Source organism: Leptinotarsa decemlineata, unplaced genomic scaffold, assembly GCF_025532065.1.
Source record: "Leptinotarsa decemlineata unplaced genomic scaffold, Ldec_3_MD MMD2_tig00000882_RagTag_RagTag, whole genome shotgun sequence".
NCBI lineage: Eukaryota > Metazoa > Arthropoda > Insecta > Coleoptera > Chrysomelidae > Leptinotarsa > Leptinotarsa decemlineata.
Window position 1 is genome coordinate 6,958,188 of NW_027412556.1, and position 17,812 is coordinate 6,975,999.

Genomic DNA, 17,812 nt, shown 5'->3' on the forward strand with positions numbered 1-17,812 from the left:
TACTGAATTCGTCTCAAACTGAATACCTTTATTTGACAGCCAGTTAATAATTTCTTGCTTTCTCCAAGCTGAAGTTGGTACCTTCTCTAAGCGCCTTGAATGGTAGCTTGCATTATCCATAACCACGACCGAATCAGCTGAAAGAAATTTTAACATTTCCCCGAAGTAGTCTTCGAAGACATCCGAATTCATGTCCTCATGATAATCTCCCGTCCGGCACGACTCAAAGCTTAACAAACCTTCTTTTAAAAATCCGTCTTCGCTTCCAATGTGAGCAATTATAAGCCTCTTCCCTTTTCCCGAAGGCACTTTAATACCCGTCGAAAGGCCTTCTATGAAAGCTTGGCGAGAACTTGTTATATTTTTATCTTGCCACATTTTTTTGACTAAATAACCTTCGTTTATCCACGTCTCATCAAGATAAAAAATTTTCTTTTGCTCTCTGCGGTACTGCTTTATAGTTGTCAAATATTTTCGTCTCCAGCAAACAATTTCATCACTTTCCAGTAATAGTCCCTTTCGATTGTGCTTTTCCCAGGCAAAATTCATACTTTTTAAAGTTTTCCATAAAAGTTTTCTGGATATCAAAGGAATATCGTTATCTTGGCTTATCTCGATAAATATTTTTTCAAGAGTGGGTATTTCCTTTTAAAATAAAACGAATGAACTTTTCTTCGAATGTCACATTTGGTGTCTTCATCTAAGATTTTTATTGGTCTTCCTGATTTTCTCTTGCATGGACTTACCTGGCCTGATATCTTTCTTTCTAGCAATAATTTAAAAATCGTGGACTGTCCAATTCCAGTCATTCGGGCACATCGCTCAACACTTTCTTGCACAGACAAACTAGGGTGATCGTGTTTTATGCAATCATATACATTTAAAATTATAACTTTTTCGCAAACAGATAGCGGAGAATTTTTTACACTTCTTTTCTTTGGAGTAAATGTCCCCATTTTATAACTTTTTCACTATTTCTATATCACAATATCACTGTACGTTTAATTGGTGTAGTAACAATTACTATTATAACTCGAATGTTTAAGACACCATTACAATATATTTAAACCCTTTTTCTTAATTACCTGGGTTTAATAGGTATTGCATAATTGGTGGGCAGGGTCAAAAAGGGATTATTATAATGACATGGCACCTCGGAACTAAGTGTTAACCCTTTTTTGAGAAATCATGCTCAAGTATATGAACCCAAATTGCATATTAAATAAGTTTACAAGAACCACTAAAATTAATCTTAATCTTTTTTAAAAAAATTTTACTCACCTAAATACATGTAGGTACTTAGTTTTAGACCAAATTACTTCCCAAAAATGGCCTTTTATTATTATCTATGTCTGTAATTTTTAATTTACTTTAATTATTAAGTTTAATAATCCTAAGATTTGCCTACGCCCATGGACAACAACGAAATTCAGGCAAATTTTATGACACTTCATGATTTATTACTCTACACTCTTTTGAAATAGACTATAATCACTAATATTGTATGTCTACTAAACAACATTGGATTTATTTCTAATATATTAAATTAGTTTGTGTTTGAACATTGTTACTGTCGTTGCATTTGTGAAAGTCTATTATAGGACTCTAAACCTTTGAAGAACAGAGAATTCATGGCAATTTTCAGAAAACTCACAAGAATTCTTCAATTGGTAGTATTTCTCTCATCTCTGAACTAATTTTCGAATTTGTCCAAATTGCCCTGAAAACGACTCAAAATCTGTTCACCACATTCAGTGTTACTGTCTGGCTTCAGTTTATGTGATAACTATCTTCGGCTCCATTACAAAATCTTGTTATTATAGCCCCGAGCTGCAGTCAGACCCCGATCTCGTAACACACCTTCAAAAAAATAAAAACAGAAGAAGAGTGCAAAACGATTCAAAGTATTCCTGGAAGGTTCACAGTTTTGATGCGTCTCTGACTATTGTCTCGTATTAGAATCGAAACAAAAAACGAAGAACCATACGGGAATAATTCACGTTGTTATTTCTTCCATAACATACCGCCATATGTTTCAGGATTTTGGTAATGTAATGACGCATCACACGAACAAGAATTTACAGTTTTAGAGACTGGACGTTTGAAAGTTTCAATAAATTTACCGTCTCGTTCGGAGCCTAGCAGGTATTTAGTCTCGAATAGCCAACGTGCCTTACGTTCCTGGACAAAATTAATTGAAAAAAGCTGTAAGGAAAGTTTCTATTCGTTGATTAATTTTACACTAGAGTTACTTCAAATACAAACACGAGAGTAAATGGCCTGCATAAATGAGAAACTTTCGACTAAATTATTTTTGGGAAAGAAATGTTTTGTCTTTTCACTTCTCCACTTGAAAAAAAATGTGGGAATTTTCCGAAGAAAGGATTTCAAAATAAACATAATACAAAGAAGTAACTTTCAGACACAAACTGGAAGAAAAAGGCCTCTCGAAACAACTAATTTCATGCAAACATTGAATAACACGAAAGAAAAAATACTTTTGAAACAGCTACTTTATAAGAACATTGCTACACAATATACTATATGAAAGAGGTAAAATATCACTAACATGAAACACTGTCATCTTCAATGGTGAACATCCGACATTCATTCGTTTATTTGATCAAATCCCAGCCATAGGAACCTTGTGCAAATTGAAAGGGGTATATTTTGAGGAGATTTTTAGAAAAATTGTGAAACCCGAATGACTTTTCAACTAATATCAGGTTTCAGCAAAATGAGGTGGCTAGACGACAATTATCCAAACCAATAGATCCAAGAATCCAATATATCGCTTCGCTGACGGTAGCACACTTGTCTCGTCATTCCATTTGGATTTCAGGACATCGGCTGCGGAGTCTCATCTTCACCGGCAGCAGGAGGTTGCATATCTTAATGAGGATCTAGAAGTGATTTCGGAATGTTCCTCCTCACGAAAATCGAGTAGTTTTCATAAAAGAGCTCTAAAACAACGCATTTTAAACTTATCATCTCAACCTTTTTCTTTAAAAAATTATTTAAATACTTAAAAAAGAGGAATGAAATAATGCATTCAACATTTAAAGGGATTCGTTTCTATTTCACCATTTGGCAACATCGATTAAATCTAATAAAGGACAATGAATCTGTTACCTGTATGAGACGAACAAAGATCACATATTTCAGAGGCGTGCTGTTCTGTTTACTTATGTTCCGAGTTTTGAGACATTCTGTGACATATGACATTTTGTGCACCTAACCTATCTTCCTCTATACAAATAAATAACAAAATAACTGTTGTTTATGTGGCTTGTGGAGGTGGAATTGAACTAAAATTTATATTTTGCCTTAATTATTGCTTAATAAAGATAATTTTCCTTTTTTAATGTAGAATATCTAGGTACGTATAAATTATTTCAACTATAAGGGCTGTTGCCAATATGTGAATTAGAAACAAATCCTTTTAAAAATTGAAACCCAACATTTGAAACATCAATTTGAATACTTCTTGAAGTGAATTTGAAAAACTCATGAATTAAATTAAACTCGACTTTATTTTGTTCAAACTTGCATTTCCTGTAATAACCCAAATTGAGGAACATTCCCCATTGATAACGGCCATCAAATTTGTTATTATTCATTCAGTATGTTTTGCCAAATCCCCATGGACCGATATAGCATTTACAGTCGCCATAATCGTCCTACCGAGAGGCCTATTCGCAATTTGGTGTATGGATTTGAGTTCATTGGTTCAATAAACGATCAACCACCTACCTACCACGTACCTACATCGATGAAACGCGAAATATGCTGAAAACATCGCCGCTGTCTGTGAGAGTGTGCATGAGAATCTAACTCCGTCGTATATAGGAATGTAAGCTTTCACGGCTGGTATCAATGTTTTGGATGGTTTCCGGGTTTTGACGTGGTCTTCTTTGGTTACGATTTCCAAACGTTTCGACTGCAACTGGGGCAGTCATCTTCAGTAGCGTGGTCGAAGTACTGTTCTTGACATGTCAACTGAAACTGAAGCTCCCATTTCTGCCGTGTCATTTATAGTGCTGTTTTTTCGCGCACTTTATATAATGGCGGGTTCGCAAGTACTTCCGCGCGATTTGCTTGGCTTGGCTTCGTTTTTGCGCTTTGTGCCTGCCCCAGCGGGGCAGGCACAAAGTATACGCTCTGCTGTGTCATCGTTAATGAGGTAGTTGGCTGTGTCATCGTTTCGTAAGGTACTCCTCTCTTGAGACGACTCAGTCGTTTCCTGGCTGCACCATAAAACCTTTTTTTTAGGTACAGTTATTGAATCAGGATTAGAGAGTTGAGAAGCTCTCGCTCCTGATCTAAATTTACAGGCAGGTCAGTTGGAGTCGTTCTGTATTCCATTCTGTTGAAGTTCTCTAGGTGTTTGTGTATTTCTATGGCTTCTAAATGCATTCTTGTTGAATAATGATTCGAAGTTGCTATCCTCTCGGTATTTTCGAACAGGATCTTGTGTTTCCCGTCGGACTGTGCATGTTTAGCGACTGCAGACTTCTCGGTTTGTCCCAATCGGCAACGTGAACGTGAACATACAAAATTGTCTAAATTGGGACGAAACCAATCCACATGAGATCCAAGATCGTCCAATGCATCTCGAAAAACTCACTGTTTGGTGTGGATTTTGGGCTGACGGCGTTGGCCATACCATCATTGTCAACGGCGAGCACTATAGGTCGATGACTACTAACTTCTTTTTGGCCTGAATTGGATGATCTGGAAACCAACGACATGTGGTTTCAACAAAACGGAGCTACGTGCCACACAGCTCATGCCACATTGAATATCCTGCATGAGTGATTTGAGGGCATGGTCATCTCACGTGGAGGTGATGTGATCCGGCCACCGATATCGTGGGATTTGACCCGTTAGACTTTTTCCTGTGAGGTTTCCTCGAGTCGCAGGTGTATGCGAATGACCTACAAACGTCAGCGGACCTCAAAGCCAACATAATTTAGCCTGATTCATGCGCCAGAGTCATACAAAATTGGACGTTTTAGATGCGCTCCACGCAGTACAGCCGTAGCGGATATTTGAATGATTCTACATATAATGGGACATCAATAGGTCTTTCAAACGAATAAAAAATGTCGATATCTCACACACACTTTGTTCTATTTTAATTTAAAGATAGAAAGCACTTAATGAAAGACCCTTTATTCCGTAAAATTTTCCTTTCTGAACAAGGGTGTGTTGTAGGCTCTTGCACCCTGTATCCCTACTGTAAGTTTGTTTGTTACGGTTTCACACGAAAACTACTCAACTGATCATCATGAAATTTTGTACACATGTTCTTGGAGTTATTAGAAATAACATAGGATACTTTTCATTTAAAAAAAAAACAATTATTTTTTATGTAAGACAAATAAATTGTTTGTCAAAAAAATCTCAAAATCTGGTTATTTAAACGTCATCTAGCATTCCAGTAAATGAAGTTCCAACCCTTTGTACCGTAATACCGTCGCACTGTATTATTCACAGTCACGTCAATATCCAATCCAACTGACTATAGTTTCAGCTGTTTGGAATTTTTCTATATTTATTGTTATTTTCTTCTGTCACCCGCGAGCGAAACTGCGGGTAAAAGCTAGTGAACAACAACACGTGCAAATTGTAAGTAGGCCGCGAAACACCCGAAATGAAGCATAATATTCAAAATTTCTAATCATTCGTTTCATGATATCAGACATGCATCGTAACTTTTCCAGGTGTAGGCTTCTTGTATCTCACATTAAAATCGGCTGTGGGTGGATGAAAAAGAAACTCTGGCGGAGAAAAAATCGCTCGTCATTTCAACGACACATTTCGTTCGGCCGTAATGTCGTAAGTCCTCTAATATAGTCATGCGTTGCTCACATGCGACTCCTTATATGTAACTCTTCATCTCGACGGACCTATTTTATTCCCACGCATTCATATGCTCAATCGTTCATAGCTACACTGTTCAATCGGCTTATTAGAGATAATCTCATCAACGTTCAAGTCGAGTTTCAGTTATACCGTTCTTTTCAATTCATTGAAGAGAACTTGTCCTTTGGAAAAATCAGCTGTATTTCCAGTCGAAAAAATATAATATCAACATTAGGTTATGACCCACACGGAACAAATGAAACAAAATTCTGGTTTTGGTAATAGGGAAAAATATCGAATTGTGCTAACTTTTTTATTGGTGCCATCGGGATATTTTGCTTTTGAGAAAAGCTTTAAATGTTGCCAAACCAAACCTAATAAGTACCTAACTTGTATGGTATGTGGAAATTGTTATCGTGTAGTATGTGCTACAAAAGCTAAGCTTAAATGTATAAAAATCTGTGACAGTAGAATCAACTGCTGTGATTTTTACCCAAAACCAATAGTACAGAATCCCGCCGCAAAATCACTACGTTCATAGCGTAGTTAATCAAACTTAATTTTAACATACATTTATGAATAGGAAAATACATTTATGACAGGTTGCCAGTCAAAAGTGGCCACCAATATTTCTATTTGAAAAAATCAAGCTAATAAAATACTTCATGGAGAGAGCCGGATTAATCCATCTACGAAACACTTCATCACTTGGAAGGATGGAAATTAATCATGAAATAATTCAAATTCATTCAAGCAAATACATGAATTGAAAGATGTTTCAACCCCAACTTCACGGATGCGAATTAAGCATTTTACCTTAGAAAGGTGACCAGAGGAAAGTTGCAACCTCAGCATATGAATCTTTATAAATATTGAAGAAGGTCAAGATCAACAGAAACTATTGAGAAATTCATTCAATATTCATTGATAACTCTTCAGAAACGGTTCCAGAGCATTTTAAGAATGCAGCACATCTCCTTTTCATCATTCCTACTGGGTAGCAGTATAATGTAAGTTTTTTGGTGATACTTTGTATCATTCTTAACTTTTTTATTAACTTCCCTTAGCGTATTTTTTTTGTTTTCAGCATAATAAATATTTCATTCAGTTTCAAATGAGTTTTTTCATTATTTGGTTGAAACAGCGATAAATCCTCTCGTGTTGAGCAAAGCGTGTACTGAGTTGCAACAAATCAATAAAACTCTTATATTTATTCTCCAAACTCCAACCTGAAATGTTAATAACATCCTTTTGCTGATATGTGCAGTCTTGGACTGTTTTGACTGACTTGAAAAGGTCAAAATCATCAGCAAAAAGAAGACAATCTATATATTTCAGAGCTGACGGTTAATCATTGATGAAAATTATGAATGAAAGTGGATCTAGACTCGATCCTTGTGGTACACCTGGCCTAGCCGGAAATTTATCTGAAATTTTTCAAAAAACCAATTTTGAAGCTAATTCTCCGTTGCTTTTAATTTTTTTTTCATTTCATATTTACTCAATTATTATGAAATTTATTATCAAATTTCTTATACTTTATTTGGTTTCCCCGATATAGCCATTGATAGTACATACATACATATAGATGGAGCTGAAGAAGTTTTACTTCAGTCGCGTGGTTCGAAGCACACTCGCTTTTTTTAATTAAAAATATTTGCGGCCACATTTGACTGGCACCCTGCGGAAGATGTATTCTCCTATTCACAAATGTATGTAAAAATATGAGTTTGGTTAACTACGCTATGGACGTAGTGATTCTGCAGCGGGATCCTAGACTACAAGGTCTAAATCAAAGTATTTAAATGAAAATATAAAAAAGAAAATGTCGAATCAATGGAGATTGAACTTGACAGAAAAACAAGGTCAAACCCAAAACAAAAATACAGTACTGTGGCAAAAACGAACTCTCAAATAAATACTACTTAAAAGACGTACGGCTTTTTACAAGGCAATCCCACTGAGTCAGATAAAAAGTATAGTGACTGACCTGTGGAAAACATTGTGTCACTCGAGAATGTCCAACTCAAAAAAACGCAAGAAATTGTAAACCTCACCAACAATGAATATGGTGATAGACCTGAAAATGATTTCAAAACGGTACCTTCAATGAAATATCACAGAGACTTGAAATGTTAGAGAGCCTGAAAAAATTCAAAGCAGGTATCAAAGAGCTTGTGATCAAGTAAGAACCTTATTCACTTCAAGAATATCTAGATGGTTTTCAAACCTTTATGTTCAAATTGTATGACGTTTCATTTTATGTTATGTTCTCTTTACAAGAATGTAGAGCATTCTCTGAAATATATTATTGTTATCGTAGGCCCTATCCCCCGAAGCCCCGATACATTCGAGAGGGCGCGCCAGCATTATCAACCAACGATCCCTCCCCACACCGTGGGGTCAATGATCATTGGATCCAAGAAACATGTGCCCTGAGCAAGCGCAGTGAGTCAAGAATGACAGCCTTCTGCATCTGTCCGGCTAAGATTTCTGCCTTAGTGCGGCAAACCGGTATGATTTTGAGATTCGAGAGTAGAGAGGGCATCATTCCACCAAGGACTCCAATAATCAAAACAACCATCTTGACAGAGTGGTCTGGATAGAGTCTGCGGAGTTCGAAGAGAAAATTTCGATATTTTATCCGTTTTTCCTCCTCTTTCCGAACAATATTCGTCTCGCCAGGAGCTGAAAACTCCACGACAAATATCGTCTTGCTCTGGTGGTCGAGAAGGAGTACATCAGGCTTATTAGCTTGTATGAGCCTGATGGTGGGGAACGAATAGTTCCAATAAATTCGGCCCTTCTCGTTCCCCACAACGGATTCAATATCCCCCGGAGCGTAGGTGTCTCGTAAGAGTACCGTAGTTGTTAATACCGCACTCTTATGGCCGCGTTATGTCGATGGATATAGGCCGAGACCGCATATGCTGGACATGTTGATAGCAAGTGCATTAGAGTCTCGGGCGCCCCGCGGTAGGCCCTGCACCTTGTGTCAAGAACCTCTAAACCCATCACGTGACTGCGGTAGACTAAGGTGTTGAAGACACCATCCTGGCAAGTCATGATGAACCCCTCAGTTTCCGACTTCAGCCCACTCGACCTAAGGAAAGCGAAAGTCAGGCGCTTTGATAAGCCAAGGTCTTCAATGTTATCGAAGAAGACCCCATGCATTGGCTTATCCTTGTGTTTCCGCAGAAGTGAGGTGTTCTCCGCGGCTTTCATATGAGTTTTTTGCTAAACGGGTTCCAACTCGGTGACAGAGTTGTGGTCACCTCGTTCAGTGTCGAAAACTAAACCGAGTTCATCGACTGCTCGGGCAGCTGCCCTAAAGAGAAATGCTCCAATTCCTGCTTTCTCATGCTCACGGACCATGCGGAGAAGGGGATCCGAACTCCTGCGACTTTACAAGTTGTTTCCAGTACCATTTTGTCATGTAGACACTCCAAACTCAAAAGTCCACGGCCTCCCTGTTATTATTATTATTACAAGAGTGATCTCAAAGAAATCGACTTTATTCGCATTGATAGGCATATATTTTACGTTAATTGAATTACAACTTATCAAAATTTGTTTTTTCGAAACACCTCCAAAGACGGACCTCTTCTGCTGGCTAGTTCCGGCTGCTGCTGACAACTGGCCCTGATTTTCATCACCACCAGGCCCATTTCTGGATGAATAGTTACGCGAACAAACGAAATTGTCGAATTTGGGACGATAACAATCCACATGAGATTCAAGAGCGTCTGATGCATCCCGAAAAAGTCACTGTTTGGTGTGGATTTTGGGCTGGCGACGTCATTGGTCCATATTTCTTTGGGAACGATGTTGGCCAGATCATCACTTTCAACGGCGAGCACTATAGGTCGATGACTACCAAACTGTTTGACCTAAATTGGATGATCCGAACACCAACAATGTGTGGTTTCAACAGGACGGCGTTACGTGCCACACAGTTCATGCCACATTGGATATTCTGCTCGAGCGATTCGAGGGCATGGTCATCTCACGTGGAGGTGATGTGAACTGACCACCAAGATCAGTTGGTAACCAAGCAATTATACTTTTTGTACGCCTTTTCTCTGACCCTGATACAACTTTGTATACCATACTTCACTGACAGGCGTCATTATATTATATTCAATGGCTTCAAATCCGTGGAATATGCAGCTACCTCGGGTGTTCCGCAAGGAAGTAACCTAGGTCCATTTCTCTTCAACGCCTTCATAAACGACATAGTTGAGGGCATTGACATCAACTGTTTGATATTCGCGGGTGACCTGAAATTATATTGTGAGATCGATGGCATCGAGGACTGTCTCCAACTCTCTCTCAATCTAAAACGTCTTGAGCAATGGTGTTTTCGCAATAATGTTTCTTTAAACGCGAGTAAATGTAATGTAATGACGTACACACTAAAAAATCGTCTATTTCCATATCAATATTCAATAAACGATATTCCACTTCAACTCACAACTCACATTACCGATCTAGGTGTTACCTTTGACACAAAACTTTCCTTCGTACCACACATTGAAGCCATTCTGTCTGCTGCAAACAAAGTGTATGGATTTATTGCACGAATCTCCAGAGATTTCGTGGATCCATCTACATCGAAAACCTTACACTACGCTTTCGTCAGATCAAAATTAGAATATGCATCCATAATCTGGAATCCTTCTCATCAGCTGTATACAGAGAAAGTTGAATCAGTTCAACGTCGTTTCCTGAAACGTCTCTCCTATAGATCAGACAATATCTATCCACCAACTGGATTTCCCCATGATGCATTATTAGCTAGACATGCTGTGAATAGCTTGACTTGCCGTCGTGATTGTCACTCCACAATTTTTCTTTTTAAACTGATTAATAATTTAATTATTGACCCACATATTCTGCAAAAACTGAATTTCAATGTACCCAGGCCAACCTCTAGAGTGGTTAATCCTTTTTATTTACCAACACCACGTACAAATATTCTGAAACGTTCACCTCTGCATAACATGTGTGTCAAATGCAATTCTGCAAGTTGTCAGCTCGACATTTTTTACTGTTCCATCTCTGAGATTAGGTTTTTTTACTTCAGCTAAGTCTATATGTATTATTTTTATCTTATAACTTATTGTAATTGTATTGTTCTGTAGTTGGGTGTAACCTGTAGAACAGTGTATAAATAAATACACACATCGGAAAAGTCTAGGGATATTTTTAAAAATGGCAATAATTTTTTTTAGATCGCTTTAGGGAAAAAAAGTTGACGGGTGATTATTAAACCAATGTAATTTACAACAAAATTTATTAAATGGTCAAAAATACTGAGTGCGCATATAAGCAAAACTAAAAAAAAATATGGCTCTTCTTTGACACCCCGAAAAAAAATCATAATACAAAAAAAATTGGAATCAGTACAAAGTATGGCCTCCACGCTGGTTTATTACGGCCCTACATATATCGTGCATCGACAAAATGAGATTGTCAATGTCTTGTTGAGGTACATTTGCCCATTCAGCGATTAAACGCTCTCTCAATTGAAACGTTGTGTGAATGTTCCCCATATGCGGAGTAATTCTTCGTTGAAGCATGTCCCACACATGCTCGATGGGATTCAGGTCCGGTGATTGTGCTGGCCATGACAATACATCAACTCCTTCGTTGGTGAGCCAGTCAGTCACTAGACGCGCGACATGTGGACGAGCATTATCGTGCATTAGGTGGAAGTTTTCACCAACAGCACCAGCAAATGGACGGACGATAGGTAGAAGAATGGTTTCGAGGTACTGTCGAGCTGTGAGGGAGCGATTTGGAAAAACGAGATCGGTTCTGCCGCCGATCATGATTCCGCCCCATAGCATTACTGTACCACCTCTGTATGTGTGGACTTCCTGGACGTGTCTCAAACGTTAATTATTTCCAGGTCGTCTCCACAGTCTTACTCGACGAGAATCTGGATGAAATCCAAATCTGGATTCGTCTGTAAACAAAACTGTGGCCCAATCATTTGCATCCCAGTTTTGATGTTCTTGACACCACTCCAATATTCTACCACGATTGCCTCTCGACAAAGGTGGACATCTAAGTGGCCTTCTGTTCTGAAGATCTGCTTCATGCAGTCGATTTCTGACAGTATCACGACCAATGGTTACCTGGTGGGTCTGCTGCAACACGTTAACCAACTCAGGTGCTGTGATTGTCGGTTGTCTTCTTGCGGTTAAGACCTAAAATCGGTCTTGAACTGCAGTTGTAGCGCGTCCTCGCCCTAGATGTTGTTCGGCTGGACTGCCAGTTTCACGGAAACGCCGCCACAATCGACTGATAACACTTTGGGAGACCCCCAAACGAAGAGCTACATCATTTTGTCGCATGCCACCTTGAAGAAGCCCTACAGCTCTATTCATCTCAGCCAATGGTAAGTGATGGCGTTCCATGTTAAAGCACAATATTTCCAGTTTAATTGCTGAGCAAGAACTGCATAGAATGTACAAACTCGACACTTTCAGATTATTCATTCTAGCCGAAAACCTACAGTTTGTAAAAAACTTGATGAAAGATTAGTTACCGTTTTGCAGGCTTTGTTCAACCCATAGAAATCTACAGGGTGGTCGAGTGTACCAATTTAATCGAAATTAAACGACCTCATGCATTTATTTTTATGATATTTAGTATGTTATAAAAATATCCCTAGACTTTTCCAATGTGTGTAAATTAGGTATTTGGTTACATATTTCACCGTACTTTGTATATCAGTGACACTTACGTGGTTATACCATAAAACCCTTTCATTTTTTCCCTTTCACAATTTATATTTATTTTTCATTCGTTGTAATCAACTTCGTGCAGAACGTCAAAATATTGCCTAGTTGATCAGGTAACTTTCCCGAATTCGATATGTACTTAACTCGTTCTTTTGAGGGGGCCACAGCGGCTCCAAACATAATAGGGACCCTCTGCGGCTATTAACAAATGATTCGAGGCGCAGAGAGGTGCAATAAAGGCGACACTCTAGTTATACGGTTAATGCGGCCATGACAAGTCGTGTAGAGATATCGAAGCTGGCGGTGATAAGGCTAGACGCAACGTACGAATAATTTCTAATTATCATGCAAGCTGATAATGCCCGTCACAAGCGGGCGAACCGAAAGCCTCCAATTGGTTCTTTTGACACGGTGCGATGAAACGGTATCGCTGGGAATACTAGATATTGTTACGAAAACAAATTCGAGGGCCGGTACCTCATTTGCATCGTACCGACTGTGCGAGATAATACGGTTTCGGTAGATATTTGGCTCGCACGAGATAAGAAATCAAGTTCCGAGGACGTGGAACGTTGAAAAGTTTGGCCGCCGCGACGTGAAAATTGAAAATCCCGGCTTTAACCTCGAGAAAATGACGTTCAGAGACCACTATGTCGGATTTTCTAGAATGAAATGGAAGATCTTCAGTCAAAACAAAAAATTACGCTGATATTTTTGTTTTCTACTTTTCCGTCAACATTAAAAGAATGTGGCAAACTTCCAAAGAAAGAAAGGAAATAATTAATGAACGAACTGGCCCGTTACCTGATGAAAATTTGTAACTCTATCCATGATAATAACAACTTTTTGTCTATACGCGTTTTGCTAACAACATAACTTCTTTGGTAGGAGGAAGCTACGGTGTTAGCAACGGTGAATCAACTCCGTTGGCTCAAATGGTTCATCATTGAGTCCATTCAAAAGAAAACCTAGAAACGCTTATTATCTATCCTCGATCCAATCGGTGCGCATGTTATGTAACATTTTATGACTCCACGTTGGACCGAAGGGGATTCCAGTGTTGACGACAACTGCTTGGTTGTTCTTGGCATTTTTATCCACTTCCCTGTATTTCGTCCAAATGTAGGAAGGTAGGTAATCGAACTGCACCACAAAACGACACATTCCAACTATTACCGGGGTAGATTTCCTTCTCTCTGTTTTTGCTTAGGCTATTCAGTAACTTGTAGGCAAACCTTAGTTCAACAAAAATTGCGAGCAAGCTGTCGCCTCCAAAAATGTCGCCTACCGGCAGTGGCGCAAAAATCCCAGGTCCTAAAACCGAACTAGGTTTGTTAATGCTCGCAACAGCTGCAAAATTAGGATACATGAAAGCAAAAAACTTTACAATCAGAGAATTAGGGATAAACTGCTTGCCAATCCCAACGGATCTAGATTCTTCTGGTCGGTAGCTAATTCTGTTGATCAGAATTTCACAAAATCCACAATTCCACTACTAACACAAGCGGATGGTGCAATTGCAACAACAGCCATAGAAAAAGCGAATTTACAATTTGCGTCCCACTGCACAGTCGATTTTCTAGTAGAGGCACCACACACTATTTCCAAACTAGAATCCACAATGCCGGAAATTACTTTTCGACAGCGTCTAGTCAGGCGAATTTTGAGACAGCTCAATATCAACAAGGCGTCTGGCCTGATGAAGTGCCCGTCATCGCACCAGTATTTTGTAGTCTTTTCAATCTGTCTTACAAGAAAAGGGTTTTTCCTTCTTGTTGGAAGAGTGCTCCGTTCTGCCTATTCCCAAAAAAAGGGCAAGGAAAATCTCCCAAATAACTAGACCGGTCGCTTTGCTATCAATGATATCAAAAATCAACCATTTCCTCAAATATTTGGAGCACTTCAACATCTTGGTCAATCTTCAATATGGCTCTCGGAAACAAAGATCAACAGGTGACCTTCTTTTGTATGTCACCCATATTTGGAATAACGAAATCGAGAAACATGGAGAATCGAAAGCTGTTGCGCTAGTTATTTCCAAGGCCTTTGACCGTGTGTGGCATGAGGGTTTGCTAGCCAAACTTCGATGCTATGGCATGTAGGAACATTTTTGTGTATGGCTCTCCAGCTTCCTGGAAGAAAGTTATCTGCAAGTGGCTGTCGATGTATATCTCTCGAATACTTTTACCATCAACGCTGGTGTTCCCCAGGGATCCATATTGTCTCCAACTTTCTTTTTATTGTATATCAACGACTCATTGGAAAAAACGAAGGATCCAATATATTGCTTTGCTGATAATAGCACACTTGTCTTGTCATTTCATTTGGATTCCAGGACATCGGATGCGGATGCACATCTTCATCGGCAGCAGGAGGTTGCATATCTTGATAAGGATCTAGAAGTGATTTCGAATTGGGGTGAAACTAACCAGGTTCAATTCAATGCCACAAAAACCCAGGCATGGGTTTTCTCCAAAAAAATTAATGTCTCCAAACCGAATATAATGATGTCAGAACAGACAATTCCGCTTCCTGCTTCGATAAGTTTGTTGGGGGTTAAAATGGACACCAACATGTCTTGACACAATCATGTCGCTTGAATTGCGAAGGTTGCTTCTCAAAAGCTTGGAACACTGTTCCGAATCATGAAACTGTATACACCTCAGCAACTTTTGATGCTTCATAAAACTCAGATCAGACCTTCTTTGAGGTATTATTCTTATGTATGGAGCTCTTTCCTCAAACATACCCTGAAGTTGCTGGATTCCTTCCAGAAAAAAGCCATCCGCCTGATTGGAGACGCAAACATCACACGCAACATTAGTAGCCTGGAACATCAAAAAAGGTTGGAGATTTGTACTCTTCTATAGATACTTTCAAGGGAAGTGTTCAAAGGACTTGGCACATACGCGACGGACTGTGGCTGCTCATCGTTTAAAGGTTCATCTCAGTACACCTCGAACTCCACTGTTTAAGAACTATTTCATCTGGAGCACTGCGTTTATGAGAACGTTTACCAGTGATTCAAATCCAATGTGAATCAATACTTTCATACAGGCACCGATCTGAGAGCTCCTTAAGGATTTTCCTGTAGTGCTTGTGTTTTGTCTTAAAAAAAGAGTGGTGGACATTCGAAGGGTTCGCAAAATCCATTTGATGACCAATTTCAAAGGTAGCGTTCTCACATTTTCAATTATTTCGAACCTGAATTCTGGTAAAACTATAAGTCGTTAAATGGATAGAAGGGTATAGCTTCAAATTGTTATATTATATAAAGCATAAGTTATAAATGCCGATCTGCAACAATATTCTTCAATTATTACTCAACACGTCAATAAAAATGGTAATATATCAATAACCGACCAATGTTTATGGGTTACTTCGTCCGTTAAGGTGGACTCTCGTTTTTCGATTTTGAAATGACAGTTGCGAGGACTAATATGCCAAACTAATGAAAATGAATCACCGACTCATAATTTTAAGGAAATTTGTATCAAGACTACCAGACTATTTAATTGTACGATGCTAATTGAATCAATTGTTGTTCGATGTGCCCCGTAATGCTAACTAGGAGGTTCCATAAGTGCAATAATTCACACAGTCAAAATGCGTGAGTGTACAGTGCGTAGGTCAAAATGACGCTTGATCCCAATTGTGAGAGTAAATGCCACAGACAAACGAAACTATATGACATCTTGCCTGATTGTGGTATTATATAAGCAAGCGATAGCCATATGCAATTTTGATCAAACTCATTATTTTGGTCTCGAAGAACTTTCATTTTATTAGGACTGAAGGAATCGATAGATTCGAAATCCATGAGTAGATAATAGGTATACGAGGTCGGTTAAAAAAATAAGATGAATGTTCAAATTTCGTCTGTGTATAGTCGATTAACGATTTTTTCATTGTTTCTTTGTTGGTTAGGTTAGGTTAGGTTAGGTTAGGTCCAAAGTGAGCGAGTCTATTCGATCCTCCACCGTAACCTGCAAGGGTTTATTGTGGCTTACACCTATTCACACTCGACCAAATAAACCCAGCTTCTTAACGAAGCGGATGCCGAACTCTACAAACCTGATTCGGTCCCCAGCGGGGCAGGCACAAAGTATATGCTCTGCTGTTTCATCATTTTCCAAACAGAGGCGACACACACTGTCTTCCGACAGTCCAAGTCACTGCATAAGATGATTCAAATGACAGTGACCTGTAAGAAGACCTGTTAGACATCGTAGTTCATCCCTACTGTAGTCCAACAACTGTTTGGTATCAAGCTTCGAAGGGTGAATAAACGCCTTGGAGTGAGTCAATCCATTTAGTTCAACCTTCTGAAATGGAGACGGTAGTGCTAGATTCCGAATGTATCAAATCATTTAGACAGCGGAATCATCAACTCCACCATTCAATAAAACCAACCACATTCAAATCAATCATCGAATTATCTCAGAGATATCCTGAATATTGAGTTAAAATCCACCGTGAGCCAATATTCAAGGAAACTGTTGCGTCTCAACGGACTTTAATTTAAATTACTACTAATATCATCATTTTCAGACGTCTACCGTGCAGCCTTAATGTTTACTAATTAGTTTCAAGAGGTGGCAGAACATAAGAACAATATGGCTATGAATACTCATCAAAAACCAAATCAGATGGAAGACATAAAAATATCGGATCGAAATTTGGCCGACTGAAATGGAACGTTAAGTTTATGGAGTATAAATCATTAAAGTACCGCTTCCGGTCCAGCCATAGTTGACACTCAATTTTATATCTTTTACGTTTATCTTCATCATCAGAATAAATTACGGAGTTTAAACTATGCATTCACTAGCCCGACTACTTCGAACGCATCCAGTTTGATTTATGAAAAGAAACGCCCTTGATCATTTCTGAAACAGTTTTCTCAGGCGGAAGTATTCTTCAATATCGATGGATTGCCATAGAATGTACATGTTTCTGTTTGTAGGACCGCAGACTAATTATTTATAGACCTACCTATAGCACCATCTGTAACTCAAAACCAGATACATCGTTTGAGAGAAAAAGTATCTGAAACGGATCAAAATTCTTCCATTTTGTAAGCAGAAATGAAATGTTCTAAACAATTAATTTCCTCAGATTGACAAGAGTCTTACCTCGAAAACATATATCAGTATGATCATTTGAGTAATAAAGTATTAGAATCAAAAACT